The 16,495-nt window shown below is 38.7% G+C and overlaps 1 pseudogene; it reads right to left on the bottom strand.

Moving 5' to 3' along the window:
- Positions 1-1,780: 1,780 nt before the first annotated feature.
- On the bottom strand, positions 1,781-7,865 carry LOC122054914 (annotated as a pseudogene).
- Positions 7,866-16,495: the final 8,630 nt, after the last annotated feature.

The raw sequence follows: 16,495 nt of genomic DNA, 5'->3' as shown, positions 1-16,495 counted from the left end.
GTCGTAGGCCCAGAAAAATGAAGTCGTATTGGGTGTCGGGTTCGTACATATTACGAAGTAAAAAGTGTATTTAACTTCGTCGGTTTTTAAAAACACCGAAGTAATTAATCCTTTTCGACTTCATCATTTAGTATTTGTTGTGAAGTAATATACCTACTTTAACTTCGGTTAAAAATGAAGTAATGGATTACTTTTACTTCGACATATATGGTTAATTCCTGAAGTAATTATCGATTAAATTACATTTAGCTTCGTTCTGGATCGAAGTAATAGATAGATACTACTTCAGAATTTTTGGTAATATCCGAAGTAGTTGATACTATTTTACATCAACAAATTTTGAGCATCACAAAAGGTAACTTGATAAGCCTTGATTTCAACATATGTTTATACAAAACAAATCTCCCTAAATATGGTCAAAATAAGCCATAAAAAACCAAAAAAGGTAGCAGCCATCACCTCATAATATCGTAAATAAAAATATCAGTACATACAAGTCAGACACCCAAGAACGAGTACACAAATTCACTCCATTCAATTCTCACTTCATCGTATTGTGTCTGCGTATAGTACTGGTTCTTCACACAACCTGCAAACTGTAATTTAGAAAGAACCATCATGTTATGTTTTGTAGCTGAAAACTTTAAATCAAAACACAGTAAGTTGACAAAAAAAATCATGAATTAAATTAACAAAAGCATGATAAGACAAATAAATATGTATTTTTATATGCACTCTTATAGTAACATTTTGTTCGAATTATAACATGTGGGTCACAGAAGCCTAAATAAATATAACATGTGGGAAAGTACGCATGTTAGCCCCAAATCAGTTACTAATTTCCCCCAGCTACTAATAGAACTATGCATAACACATTTTTGTATAAAACCATAAACAGGGTGTCATCTAAGGGCGAGGAAAAAAAAGAAGGAAAGAAGCCATATCAAAGCATGAGAAGAAAGCAGTAGCAGGGTGTGAACGATTTGATTCAGTGTGCAACACTATATCGATTTGATTCAGTATGTACATTCCTGTTCAAAATGGAAGAAATTCACACACCTTCCTCTCCAACTGTAGATCCTCACATTCAACAATCTCTTTCATGTACCGCATGACACAATATCCACATTCAACACAACCTTGTTGTTTTAGATTACCCTAATGAATCAAAGTTAATGCAAAGTGAAAAACCAAATATATAAGAACCAGGAATGCATGTTTTCAATAAGACATACCGTCAACTGTTTGAAAGTTGGTCGTTTTGGATTACCCCTCATACAAAGGTACGTCCTCACTCCACTACATTGTAAAAATAGAACTTATTTCATTTCATATTTGGTAATCAATCTATTCACAATCTACATAATCTAAAACATACTTGCACACTGTAGTTTTTCAAGCATCATCTCGGTTCCTATTACCCATTGAGTCCAACAAATAAATTATATCTTTGTCCTCGTTTATAACGGTCAAGATCCAGTGGTACCTACACGATTGTCAATATATAGCTAAGCTACTATGTATTAGGAATTGAGCAGGGATTAAAAATATACCCAGTGTTGTATGGGATAAGACATATGCTGTCTCCGTTTGATGCTTTCAGCTGATTAGCAATGTGTTGTGAAGAGGTACTGCTATCTTGAGCGACTGGTATTTTGTTGGGATCCACAAATGATACATACTCAGCCCTGTTTGTTTCCTTCAAGTACTTGTACAAGTAACTGCATTCAAGTAATAAAAAACATGGTTACTTAAGACATAAACTCTTGTCATGGTTACTTCAAGTACTTGTCAACCTCTTTTTCACCTTCTTCTTCTCCTTCACCTTCACATAACTCTTGTCAATCTTATACACCTTGGTGTGACAGGCACACGCCGAGCAACTGCCTCCTTGAACAGTGCATTTGCCCTGTCACCTTGGTTGTGTGTAGCTAACTTTTCAATCAACAAACTATAAGTTTTGACTCCAGGAGCATGCCCATACCCTTTCATCATCCGGAACACCTTCATTGCATGTTCCACCCTTTCAATTCCACACAAAATCTTAACAAAGCCATAGTAGGCCTTTCGATCGAGTTGATCCCCAAACCCAGTTGATCGCATCCACCCAACCATCTCATCCCCCACGGATACTCGAGCAGCCTGATACAAACTCCGGATTAAGGCAAGATAGGTCTCTGCATCAGGTGACCACCCCCATTCGCTCATTCTCCTAAATGTTTTCATGGCATCCTCAGTCATCCGGATCTTACATAGATTAGAGATGAGCACGCGGAATGTCTCGGCATCACGAGGTATACCAGAAGCTTCCATCTCTAAGAGGATCTTCTCAGCTTCATGCATGCTCTAGACGAAGTGGATCTTTTTTCCGGCAGAGCCGGCAAACACAATCCAAGATGGCATTATACGCAGGGGTTCCAAGATCAAATCCTCCCCGAATGATCTCACCCATCAGCCGACGGGCCTCCTCGAGCTTGCCAGTGTTGCACCAGCCCCGGATCAGAGCGTTACAAATCCCTTCATCGGGGAAGACCTCGGTCGCATACTGCTTCACTGCACCCTCAGCATGGCCAGGGAATTCGTGTTCAACGAGGGTGGAGACTAGGGACGAGAGAGCGGCTGCGTCCCTTTGGATGCCAAGTTCGGTAGGCGCAGCATCAAAGAAGCGGAGGGCCTGGGTGTGACGACCGGCGCGGGCGAGGCGTTCGAGGGAGGCTCGGAAGGCAAGGGGCCCGACGGTGCGTCGGAACTCGGAAAGTAGGCTATCGATGGCCTTGAAGTCCTTGTGTCGGGCGAGGAAGTGGACGACTAGGGAGAGGGATGCGTCGGATGGGGTGAAGGAGCGATAGCGGACGATCCAGCGGTAGAGGTCGATGACGGATCGACCAGCCTCATGGGAGAGATTGAGGATCTCAGCGAGTAACGAGGTGTCGAAGCGAACGTTTGAGAAATGGAGGTAGAAGTAGCTGGGGAGGTCGAGGGACTGAAACGAAGGGGAAGGAAGAGGAGGTCCAACAACTCAATTTCGGAAGAGGAGCATCGGAAGCCCTAACGAGGGGGAACGGAGAGTACTGAAACGAAGGGGAAGGAAGAGGAGGTCCAACAACTCAATTTCGGAAGAGGAGCATCGGAAGCCCTAACCCAAGAAAATGAAAGGAAGTGGGGGGAACGAAGGTCTATAGAAAAAGTCAAAGTCTATTTGTAAAAATAAAAGTTAACTCTTGTACTATTACTTCGGAGTAAACACTAAAAAATGTATTCACGACGTTACTACTTCGGTATTTAACAAATTTCCGAAGTAATAGCTTATTTCAATTTAAAGCGAAGCCCGTGTTTTTAAATCTACGAAGTCTATATTTGTATATACTTCGTCGGTTTTTGGAGCGAAGTTACTTATACACTTTTACTTCGTATATTTAAATTGGCGAAGTAAATTATGGCGAAGTAAAAAGTCATTTTTCACATAGTGCCCTCTCTTCCCTTTGCTCTCTTTTGCTCCTTTGTGGTGGTGGTGGCCGAATTCTAGAGAAGGAGGAGAAGCTCTCCGGGTGGTGCTCGTCTTGGAGGATCGTCGCCCACACGACGTCCAAGAGGAGGCGAGGGATACGGCAGAAGATCTCGAGGTTTTTAGCATACAAGGAAGAGGTACAACTAGTATTTAATTTCCGCATCATACTAGTTAATTTTTCTTTGTATAAATACCAAATACAAGAGGCATTCGATTCTTGTTTTTCGAATTTAATTTCGATGTTGTGTTCTTTTTCTTTTTTCCTTGTGATTTGATTGTTCCTTTTGGTTAACCTAGAGTTATATAAGGAAATTAAATATTAACTTTCCTTAAAAGGCTTTGTCTAGTCGGTGGTGGTTGCTCCCATATCCAAGAAGGCCAAGTGACTCGCCATGCAGTACTGGAAGCCAATTTTGGAAACTAATATTTAATTGAATTTATAACCTAGGTGATTTGGATCAAACGTGTTAAGTTCCGTAGGAGATCCAAATCTAAACCTAAAGGAACATATAAGTTAAACTTGGAATCAAACGTGTTAAGTTCCGTAGGAGATACAAGTTTAACTTAAAAAAACACATGGTAGCTAGGAAAGGTTCAGATCACGTATAAAATTTTTGTACAGTGGAGCCATTGGGTTTTCCGAGTAGCAACCAACAATTTATTACCCTAATGATTACGCCCCTTTCTTTTCGATTGCTAAAAGGACCATAAACAATTAAGCAACCTTGATTAATCGCTTACCAAGCTTTCTGTTTTTTCATTGAAAGGACCTTAAGCGATCATCCTGATCGCTTAAGAAGGCATAATCGATTAGTCTGATCGATTCTACTCCCTTCTGCTCGATCGCGAGAAACATCATAAGTGATTAAGCTTTATTGCTTAATCACTTACCCTAGTTTCTGTTTCAAATAGAAGGTTTCTTAAGTGATTTCCTTAATCTCTTAAGGTCTACTGAATCGCTTAACCTAAGAGATTCAGCACCCTTCTATTCTCACAATTTTGAGCCTTAAGAGATTAAGCTAGAGCTGAATCGCTTAAGATTTGCTAAATTGATTGTCCCAATCAATTTGGTAACCCTAGCTCGTAAACCTGAGTCCTAAGGTTCCTTGTCCAATATCCGGTCAACTGAGACATGTTGGAACTCATTCCCTAGAATTCGATCACTCTTGACCTGCTGGGACTTTTCCACCAAGTGTCCGATCAATCTTTTGACCCACTAGGACTTTTTTCCTCATGCCAAATGTCCGGTCCTCCATAACTCACTTAGACTTCCAAATACTAGGTGTTCGGTCAACCTTTGATGCACCTGGATTTTCAACTGTCCGGCTTCACTCACCAGGACTTACTCACTACCCTACTTCACTCACCGGGACTTTCTAATTGTCTGGCTTCACTTACAAGGACTTTCTAATTACTTGGCTTCACTCACTAAGACTTCCCAACTGTCTTACTTCACTCACCAGGACTTTTCATCTACCTGACTTCACTAACCAGGACTTTTCAACCGTCTGACTTCACTCACCAGGACTTTTCACACTAAGTGTCAGATCCTCCATGATCCACTTGGTTTTTTCTTCTTCTGCTAATCATTTGGTTGGGCTTGCCCTTGCCTAACCTTCAGTTAGGACTTTCCCAGTCAAGTATCTGGTCAACCTTGACCTACTTTACTTCTGGTCAACCTGTGGCTATTAATCTCCCATATGGATAATTACACCAGTAATCTCTATATATTGTCAAACATCAAAATTCAAGCATCAAGACTCAAGTTTGAGCCGACTCAAGCTTAGTAAACCTGGTCATTTTGACCTAGGAGGGAGTTGCACCAACACGTGCTTTCGTTACGCAAAACTCTTTCCATATTTTTTCCTTCGTCTAGTCCAACCAGACTTAATCTCTCTCAATATGAGAATCTAATTCTTTAACTCGTTTTAAGTCTCTAAGATAAACTTATAGTGTATGTGACTTAATAGGTTTTCAATTATATTGGCAGTTCATAATTAACCATTTATTATGGATAGATCATGAGTGACAACTAGTAGTATATCATAATCAACAATTAATCAAAAAATTAAATGATTATTTCCAGAACCACTTCTGAACCTTTTAGCAGCTACAGTTAGTTATGTCTCATTCCTTTCACTCGTCTTATAACCACTTGGTTCAAGACAAAGTTTATGTGTCAGTCCCCACTAGGCTGACTATGCCACACCTAGCCCAAGTAATACTTTCTCATTTTGCAGATTCAAATTACTCGTACATGTATCTAAGAGTCTCATACGTTTGACATGTGATGCTTTAGCCAAAGACTTTAGAGTAATTATTCTAACAAGTGACCATAGGATATACATCTCCTTGTAAAGAGTGGTGAATCCTTTATTGGCTATTAAAACACCTTCTTTTGACTTATACCTAATTATCTCGGGTCCACATATCAACGGAGATCTTTGCTTAAGATGTCAAAGTATAAGTCTCCATGACTAAGATGATTTAAATACCTCAAGTCAAAGGAAACTCGAACTTAAGTTACAATGAGATCTTCATTGACATATCTATATATGTAGAGAATCATATGAAGGCTCATACTAGGCCACTCCAATGAATTAGTTACCATTACTAGCATCCATGATTAACTCTCACATCTCAATGTCTTCAACTAATGAGAAGTAGCTGCTTGGTTAGACCAAGGAGTATAACCCGCGCTAGTCTCACAGAATCGCTGATATCTGAACTCCTTAATTCAATGACTAGGAAAGATTTTAATACATTCATAATTGCACATGTAGAGATACTCACTAGTCGTGATCCAATCACAAGTTCTTGTTAGTCCCCAAAGGTAGTTTTGATGTGATCAAATAAGTTAGGTTATGTCCTGCTGTGTTTAACCCTGTGTCTAAGTGTGCAGGAACTTAGGAACACAGGAAGTCGAGCGAAAGATGCAGCTAGCGAGAAGGACGGCACGAGAGAGAGCTGATGGGATGATTGCGTCTGAGGGACGAGGTGCTGCAGAAGAGTACATCGATGGACGAGAAGGGAGCATGCGGTGTTTCTGAGGGACAAGAAGTTGGAGCGGAAGATTGCTCGAGGAGCAAAAGACGTAGCTGTCTGAGGGACGAAAAGCTATGGAAGAGTACGCTGGCGAACGAGAAGGAAGCACGTGGTGATTTTGAGGGACGAGAAGCCGGAGCGAAAGTGTTCTCGAGGAGAAGGCTGGAAGGGTTCGGGTGAGACATATTTCGGATGGTCGAAATCACTCAAGCGAGCGGAGCTGGAGCAGAAGACCCGGACTTATGCGAGCGGAACCAGAGCAGGAGACCGGGATCGAAAATCAGCAAAAGATGATTTCTAGTGCTCGGGGTACCCGGATCGATCGCGCCCGGACCAGGTCGGGGCGCCCAGAACAATCCGGGGCGCCGGGACTCCGGGTGCCTAGAACCATTCTGAGCGCCCGGACCCTAGTTTTCATCCTAAGTTGACGTGGTGTGTACTGTTACATCAGGGATAGAATTCTATCCCATTCCAGGTGCCTGGAACTTTCAGGCGCCCCAAGTAGGGCTATATAAACAGCCCTGCTCCCGGAAGCTAAATAGAACAAGAAATTGTGAAACAACACTTGTACGCTTTTAGTTTTCTGTTTAACTTTCTGATTTTGTGCGTTCATTGCTGTAAGAGGCTTCTCCGCCCAAAGAAGAATTTGAGTGTGTTTTTTCATCTGTCTTGGATAAACAGCCTCCTCGGTTATAATCAAATAAATCCACTGAGTCTCGACTTTCTTATTCATTATCTCTTTCTATGTTTATGCAAGTATTTTAATTAAGTTATAAGTTCGAGAAAGGTCTTTTGTCTTGATTTTTGCAGAGGCTATTCACTCCCCTCTAGTTGGCCGCTAATGGTCCTAACAAGTGATATCAGAGCGGGTTTGCTTTAGGAGGACTAACCGTCGATCGAAGCACCGAATCGATGGCCGGAGCTAGCATCTACCCACCAGTATTTGAGGGGGAGTTCACTTTCTGGAAACATAAGATGGAGATATATTTAAAACCAATTTTAATATTTTACTAACAATTAATTATGGTTTTGATATGCCCAAAAGCAAAGAAGGAAAAGAAATTGAGAAGCATCGATGGACTAAAAAGCAACGCAACGACTTCATGGCTAACGATAAGGTTGAGTTCTACCTTCTGAGCGTTCTGCCTGCCTAGTATGTTGAAAGAATCAGTAATTACGAGAATGCAAAAGAACTTTGGGAAAAGTTTTTAAAGCTCTACAAAGAACCAAAAGTAGCCAAATCTAACTCCTCGATGAACTCCGAGTCGTTATCAGAAGCAGAAAATGAGGAAATTGCCAAAACTGCTCTCATAGCTGAGTACCTACTTGATGATAAAGAAAGTTCTTCAAAAATAAGCATTGAGAGGATCAATGAAGGGGGAGCAACGTCAGAGGAAAGCAGCTCTACACGGGGAGCATCAGAAGTCGACAAGGTAAGTCAGGTACGGTCTCTACCTCCTGACCAATTGTTTAATTTGATAAAAATATTATCGAAAGATTCTTGTAAATCAGAAATAGAAAATAGAAAATTATTAATAGAGAATAATGAGTTAAAAGGAATTCTAACAACAGTTTGTTGATTAGAGGATTTTGACAAACTAAAAACATAAAATGAAATGTTAAAGGAACATATACAAACCTTAAAAATTTCTGCATGTTTAAAATTCTCTGCTTTGAATTTTAAAAATTATTATAGACTAAAATGGAAATTTAATTATCACAATGGGAAAATTAAGAAAAACTTAATAATTTTTCTTGTTAATATGGTAGAAAGGAATCTATTTTGGTTTCTAAGATCATGCTTGTATTTTTGCAGTTGAATTTTTTAAAACTATAGAATTTCTTTTGAGTTTAATTATTATTCAAAATTAATTTGATCCCAATTTTTTTTTGATAAAGAGGAATTCAATATTCATCTATAAAAAAATCTCAATATTTGAATTTTGTTATTCAAAATTTTCAAGTGTTATCCCTGCTAACTAAGAAAACTTTTTTGAAATTTTTTTTAGTTATTTATCTAAATACAATTTTTTAAAGAAATTTTTAATTATAAATCTTGAAAATTTATTTTCTTTTGTCAAAATGCATGATCTATACATTTTTAAGAAAATATTTTAAGATTTCCAAAATTGTTTTAAGGCTTTCAATTTTGATTTTTTTCTTAGACTTGTGTTTAAGATTCACAAAATTTTTTAAAGTCATTTTAACCTTATAAATTTAGCATTTTGTTTGTTAAATGACTTAAAATTCTTGACAAGTTAACCTTAGAATTTTTTGAGGTACCCCATTTTTTATGTGATCAAAGGGGGAGAAAGGGAAATTAAGTCTAGGGGAAGGTAGCTTAACTTTTTTCAATTTTTGCACTTTATTGCAAAATTTATTTCTTTTACTTTATGTTGGCTTACCCTTGTTGGTTGGTCCTAGGACGATCGTACCGGCTCCACTGTACAAAAATTTTGTACAAGTGTCGAACCTTTCCTAAACAACCGATTGTGTTCTTTAGAAATTAAATTAGGAATCGCAAACGGAACTTAACATTATTGATTCCAAATTTAACTTATCTGTTCTTAATGGTTTAGATTTGGATCGTAAATGATGCTTAACATTATTGATCCAAATCTACCTATGTTACAAATTCAATTAAATATTATTTTCCAAAACTATCTTCCAAGTTAAACATGGCGAGGCACTAGGCCTTCTTGGATATGGGAGAAACCACCACTTCCTAGACAAAGCTTTTTAAGGAAAGCTAATATTTAATTTCCTTATATAAATTTAGGTTTAACCAAAAGGAATAATCGAATCACAAATTTGAAAAACAAAACAAAAGAAACACAAATTCGAAACAAATTCGAAACTCTAGAATCATATGCCTCTTGTGTTTAGAATTCATACAAAGAAAAACAAACTAGCATGATGCGGAAAATAATTACTAGTTTTACCTTTTCTTTGTATGCTAATAACCTCGAGATCTCCTGCCATATTCCTCGCCTCCTCTTGGACGTCGTGTGGGTGATGATCCTCCAAGATGAACACCACCCAAAAGCTCCTTCTCCTTCTAGTATTCGACCACCATCACCACCAAGGAATCAAAGAGAGCAAGGAGAAAGGGAAGGGAGAGAGGGCCGACCACAAGAGAGAGCACCAACAGGAGAATAAGAATTGATGTAATATGAGGCCTCTCCTCCCCTTCTTTTATATTACTTGCCCAAGGCAAATAAGGAAAGATTTTTACAAAAATTAAAATCTTCCTCTCATTTTTCCTTTTCTCCTTTTAATTTTCCTTATCTCCTTTTAATTGATTGATTGGTCAGCCCCTTGCTTGGGCACCAAGCAAGGGTGGCCGGCCCCTTAAAAGAAGGAAAATAATATTGTAAAAAATTTTATAAGCAAAGAAGGAAAGCTCTTATAAAATTTTACAAGTTCTCTTTTAATTTTTTAATGAGGATATTAAAAAAGGAAAGTTTTTAAAATTATAACCAAGTTTTAAAATTTAAAACATCTCTTCTAAAATTTCCTTTTTTAACATGGTGACAAAAAAGGAAAGTTTTAAATTTAAAACTCCCTTTTTAAAAACCATGAGGATGGTTAAAAAAGGAAAGTTTTAACACTTTTAAACTTTCTTTTAAACCAAGTGGCCTAATTCAAATAAGGAAAGTTTTATAATTTAAAATCTCTCTTTTAAAACTTATAGATATCTACAAAGAGAAGATTTTAAAAATTCAAAACACCCCTCCTAATTTGAATTATGGTGGTCGGCCCATCAAAACTAATTGTGGCCGGCCCCCTTAGAAAGAATAGTGGCCGGCCCTTGGCTTGGTCACCAAGCCTTGGGCCGACCTCCTCTTGGACACCAAGATAAGCTTTTCATGGGTGGATATGAGGCATTAATGAGGCTATGACAGGGACCTAGAGGAGAAATTAGTTTTGGCCTTCCGATGAGCTTGAGTATCCTGTGTTCGCCCCGAACACACAACTCAAGTTCATCAATAATAACTCATTCCACTAGAGAGTTATTATTGCACTACCGCACCAATCCCAAATTACATTATGAGCTCCTTCTTATCATGAGTGTGTTAGTCTCTCTGTGTTTAAGATATCGAATGTCTATTAATTTAATTGAGTTACTGACAACTCGCTTTAATTAATATCTTAGTCCAAGAGTAGTACCACTCAACCTCATCGTCATGTTGGACTAAGTCCACTTGTAGGGTTTAACATGACAATGCTTATGAGCTTCTCTTGGGGACATTCTTAACCTAGATAACTAGGACACAGTTTCCTTCTATAATCAACAACACACACTATAAGTAATATCATTTCTTAACTTATTGGGCCTATTGATTTATCGAGCTAAATCTCACCGTTTGAGAAGTCAAAGAAATAAATACTAAATATATGCACTTGTTATTATATTAGGATTAAGAGCACACATTTCCATAATAACTAAGGTCTCGTTCTTTTATTAAGTTAGTATAAAAAGAACTTGCCTTAAATGGTCTTACTCAATACACTTAGAGTGTACTAATGTAATTTATTAGTCAAGATAAACTAATACCTAATTACACTACGACTATTACAATGGTTTGTTCCTTTCCATCTTAGTCGTGAGCAACTGCTTATAATTTATAAAGAACTAATAACATGATCTTTTATGTGTGAAACCACACACCATGTTATCTACGATATAAATTAATTGAACAACTACACTTAACATAAATGTAGATATTTTTGACCAAAAATGATTCTTTATTTCAAATTAAGTGTTTACAAAAAGCTAGGCTTTCAGTATACAATCTAACAATCTCCTACTTATACTAAAAAACTAAGCTTCCATATCTGCTGCCATACATCTGATTCTTATCCCCTCCACATGCTGATCAAAAGCTTTCGCCGGAAGGGCCTTAGTGAAAGGATCTGCCAGGTTATCTGTTGATGTAATCTTGGCGACGACAACTTCTCCTCGCTTGACGATGTCTCGTATCATGTGGTACTTGCACTCTATATGTTTACTCGCCTTATGGGCTCGTGGTTCCTTTGAGTTTGCAACTACACCGCTATTATCACAATAAATTGTGATGATTTTGGGCAAACCAGGAATCACATCTAGGTCCATTAGAAAGTTCCTAAGCCATACAACTTCTTTGGCTGCCTCAGAGGCTGCCACATACTTAGCTTCCGTGGTTGAGTCTGAAACGCATTTTTGCTTAACACTCCTCCATGCAATGGCTCCACCTCCTAGAGTAAACACATAGCCTGATGTAGACTTACTATTGTCCCTATCTGATTTGAAGTCTGAATCCGTGTAACCCACAGGGAGCATATCATCTGCTTGGGAAACTAGCATATAATCTCTAGTCCTTCTCAGGTACTTTAATATATGCTTTATAGCAGTCCAATGTCCTTGTCCCGGGTTACTTTGATATCTGCTAACCATGCCCACGACAAAGCAGATATCCGGTCTCGTACATAGCATTGCATACATTAGGCTTCCTACAACCGAAGCATAAGGAGCTGCTTTTATGTCCTCTATCTCCTTCGATGTCTTCGAAGACATCTCTTTAGATAAAGCTACTTCATACCTAAAAGGTAAGAAACCTTTCTTGGAATTTTGCATGCTAAAACGAGCAAGGATTGTATCTATGTATGAAGCTTAAGACAGGCATAACATCCTTTTCTTGCGATCCCTTATGACTTTGATCCCAAGAATGTGTGCACATTCTCCTAAGTCATTCATATCAAATTGTTTGGACAACCATACCCTTACGGCCAATAACACTTTGACATTGTTGCCACTTAACAAAATATCATCTACGTATAGTACAAGAAATACCACCACGTTTCCGTTACACTTCTTGTATAGACAAGACTCATCCGGACACTGAATAAATTCATATGACTGGATTACTTCATTAAATGGATGTTCCAAGATCTTGAAGCTTGTTTCAGTCCATAAATGGACCGATTGAGCTTGCACACTAAATGCTCTTTGCCTTTTTCAATGAACCATTCTGGTTGCTTCATATGCATATTTTCTTCAAGACTTCCATTAAGGAAAGCTGTCTTGACATCCATTTGCCAAATCTCATAATCCATATGAGCGGCTATGGATAAGAGTATCCGAATAGACTTAAGTATAGCTACCGGTAAAAATATCTCCTCATAATCGATTCCCTCTTTCTGAGTATACACTTTCGCAACAAGCCTTGCTTTGAAGGTTTCTACCTTCCCATCTGTTCCTCTTTTCCTTTTGTAGATCCACTTGCATCCAACGACTTTTACACCATTTGGTGGTTCTACAAGCTCCCAGACCTTATTAGAATACATAGATTCTATTTTGGAATTCATCGCTTTTTGCCAAGATGCTGCATCTTTATCTTGGAGTGCTTTGTCATATGTCCGGGGATCATGTTCATGTTTACCCGGGATCAAGTCCGAAGACTCTCCTAAAAACATGAATCTCTCAGGTTGCCTCACAACACTCCCACTACGACGAGGTACTGTCTGCGATTGTGTATCATGTGTGACACGTGTTGCAGTCTGTTGTGGTACTTCATCTTGTACTGTTGGTACTAAAGTGGACGTGTCCTCTCTTATTTCTTCTAGAACAATTTCACTCATGGGCTTATGGTTCATTACATAATCTTCCTCTAAAAATTGAGCATTGGTGCTAACAATGATCTTTTGATTTTTAGGATTATAAAACAAACCATCTTTCGTTCCCTTAGGATATCCCACAAACAGACAAACTTCTGTACGTGATTCTAACTTGTCAGTATCTCCCTTCAGCACATTTACTGGACTACCCCATATTCGGATATGATTTAGACTAGGCTTACGCCCATTCTATAATTCCATGGGAGTATAAGGAACTGTTTTAGAAGGTACCATATTCAGAATGTACACTGCTGTTTCTAGACCATATCTCCAAAACGAATTTGGTAATTCTGAATAACTCATAATCGATCTAACCATTTCCATAAGAGTCCTATTCCTTCGTTCTGCCACACCATTCTGTTGGGGTGTACCAGGTGCAGACAATTGGGATTGAATCCCGACTTCTGATAAGTAATTCCTAAACTCTCCAAAGAGGTATTCGCCACCACGGTCAAACCGTAGTGTCTTGATACTTTTACCAAGACGTTTCTCCACATCAACCCTATATTCTTTGAACTTATTAAAGCATTCAGACTTGCAGCGCATCAAGTAAATGTATCCGTATCTTAAATAGTCATCTATAAAGGAGATAAAATATTCATAACCACCTCTTGCCTGGATAGAGATAGGACCACACAAATTAGAATGAACCAGTTCTAACACATTTTTGGCTCTATACCCCTTGGCCTTAAAAGGTCTCTTGGTCATTTTACCTTCCAAGCAAGATTCACAGGTTGGAAAGTTTTCCAACTCTAATGAGCCCAAGAGTCCATCGACTATAAGCCTTTGAATCCTACTTAAGTTAATATAACCAAGCCTTAGATGCCAAAGATATGTTTGGTTCATTTCTGAAGGTTCTTTTCTCTTATTAGAGTTAGAAGATGTGTTATAAATTTCCATTTGTTGCTTTGTGAGAGAAATTGGATTTAATGTATATAAATTGCCAACCAATGCACCAGAATAGATAATAACCCTATTTCTCTTTATAACTACATTATTATTGAAAGAAATAGAATATCCATCCAAATACAGTTTAGAAACTGAAATTAAATTCTTTCTGAAACTGGGTACATAAAGATAATTTCTTAAAACTAAACTTTTATTCCTATCAATAGATAAGTAGACGTCTCCCACTACAATAGCCGCCACCTTAGTAGCATTGCATACGTAGATGGTTATCTCTCCTTCAAATAGTCGTCGGGTTTCCTAGAACCCCTGCAAAGAGTTGCAGACATAATCTATGGCTCCTGTATCTATACACCTTGTGCTGGTAGATAACACTGCTAAACATGTTTCAACTACTAGAGTATGAGATATACCTTTATTGTTCTCTTTCCTATGAGGACAGTCTGCCTTCCAATGTCCTGACTGCTTACAGATGAAGCACTTGCCCTTCGGCTTCTTCATTCTAGCTTTTGGTCCTGTACCTTGAGGTTTATTCACCTTCTTTGATGAGGCAGCCTGTTTCTTATTCTTCTTGCCTTTCGACTTAGAAGTAGAACCATTTTCAGCATAGTGAATATGAGAATTATGACGAAATAACCCTTCTGCTGTCTGAAGTTCTGTCAGTAGTTTCGCCAATGAATACATCCTTTTATTCATATTATAGTTCAGGCGGAATTGCTCAAAACTTCTGGGTAGCGTTTGGAGAATCATATCGATCTGGGTTCCCCATCAATTTCTCCTCCAAGGATTTGTATTTCATTCAAATAAGCCATCATCTTTAGGAGATGATCCCTCACGGGAGTACCCTCTACATAGTGGCTGTCATTAATTTTCTCATAGCTTCTTGCCTAGAGGCCCGATCCTGGTGACCAAAGAGATCCTTGAAATTGTTCATTATATCATAAGCAGTTGGTAAATCCTGATCACTACAAGAAAAACCCTCATAGACATCGGTGGAACAACAACGGTTTTAAGCAAAATCTGATGTCTTTGAGTATTTTACACCGGTTTTTCCAAAAATCGGTGTCTATAAGCGCAGATTTTCACTCATAGACATCGGTTTTTTAAGCCGATGTCTATGAGCGCTTTTTTTTCATTAATATACACCGATTTTAATAGCGGTTTTTAAAACCCGGTGTTTATGATAAAATAAAATAATTTAATTTTTCCACCAATACTTAGTCGAAATTTGCAACACTTCACTCTTCCCTCCAAACCTAAACCTATATCGCACCGTCCACCGTATACCATCGCGACACCACCACCACTTTCCTCCTCGCCTCATCTCCCTCTTCCCTTCCTAGATCTACGAAAGATGGCATCTTTTTCATGGACGGAGGAGGATGTGCTACGGTGCTGCGGTATCAAGCGTTTCGCCAAGGAGCTCGCCTCCGCCTCGCCGTTTTCCGACCTCCACCACGCAATCCAGTCTGCCCGCGGGATCTGGTTCAACAAGGTCGCACCTTTGAACCTCTTCTTCTACCTCTTTCTCTTTTTTAGTGTTTCTTTTTTATTCTTCCTTCCAACCTCACCACCTTTCTTCTTCCATAATTCTATCTTTATATTTGCTTTTGTTTTCTTTAATCCGAATCTCTTATTTCTACCCCGTTGTTGTTTTGGTGATCGATCATCGCTTTGCGCTGTTTGCTTTTGGGACGATGATGAGTTCCTCCTCTCGGCCTGGCATTAGCTGCCGTTACTCCTTCAAGATACTCCTGATCGGCGACACTGGCGTCGGCAAGAGCAGCCTCCTCGTCTCCTTCATCTCCAACAACCTCGTGGGCGACCTCTCTCCCACCATCGATTCTCACTCCATCCTTTCCCTTTCCTCTCTGCATAATTACTTTTTTTTTTCAGCAATTATGCAGCTCCTCTGATTTGTTAGAATTTTTCTGCATTTCACGCTTGGTTCTGAGTGGATTCTCTTGTTCTTGTTGTCCTTTTTATTTGTATCTCTCATTTGGTTCCTTTTGTGTTACTCGTGATAGTTGCTTCTTTAGGTGGACAAGAGTGTTTGGTGTACCAGAGTAGTGACTCGAGGCCTAATAATGTCTCCTATAATGTCTTGGCCAATCATATGGTGTCTTCAGTATTCACAATTGAACAAGTTTTCTGTCTCCATGCTTCTTCGAACCCCTAAAATCTTTCTTCATCTCATGCTCAAGAAGTACTGCCGGCTCTAGAGAGGTTTGAGATCTTAATGGGCTTATGTTTTATGATTGCTTGCAGAATCTAAAAAGGAAAGAAGTAAACAAAAACTTGGTCTCTCTTTGTTGCAGTCATGGCTTGTTCAAAATTCTTGCTTCTGTTGTTCATGTGGCTGCTTGATCAGCAACTTGT

Source organism: Zingiber officinale, chromosome 3B, assembly GCF_018446385.1.
Source record: "Zingiber officinale cultivar Zhangliang chromosome 3B, Zo_v1.1, whole genome shotgun sequence".
Lineage (NCBI taxonomy): Eukaryota > Viridiplantae > Streptophyta > Magnoliopsida > Zingiberales > Zingiberaceae > Zingiber > Zingiber officinale.
This window is presented reverse-complemented; position numbering and strand designations above follow the sequence as displayed.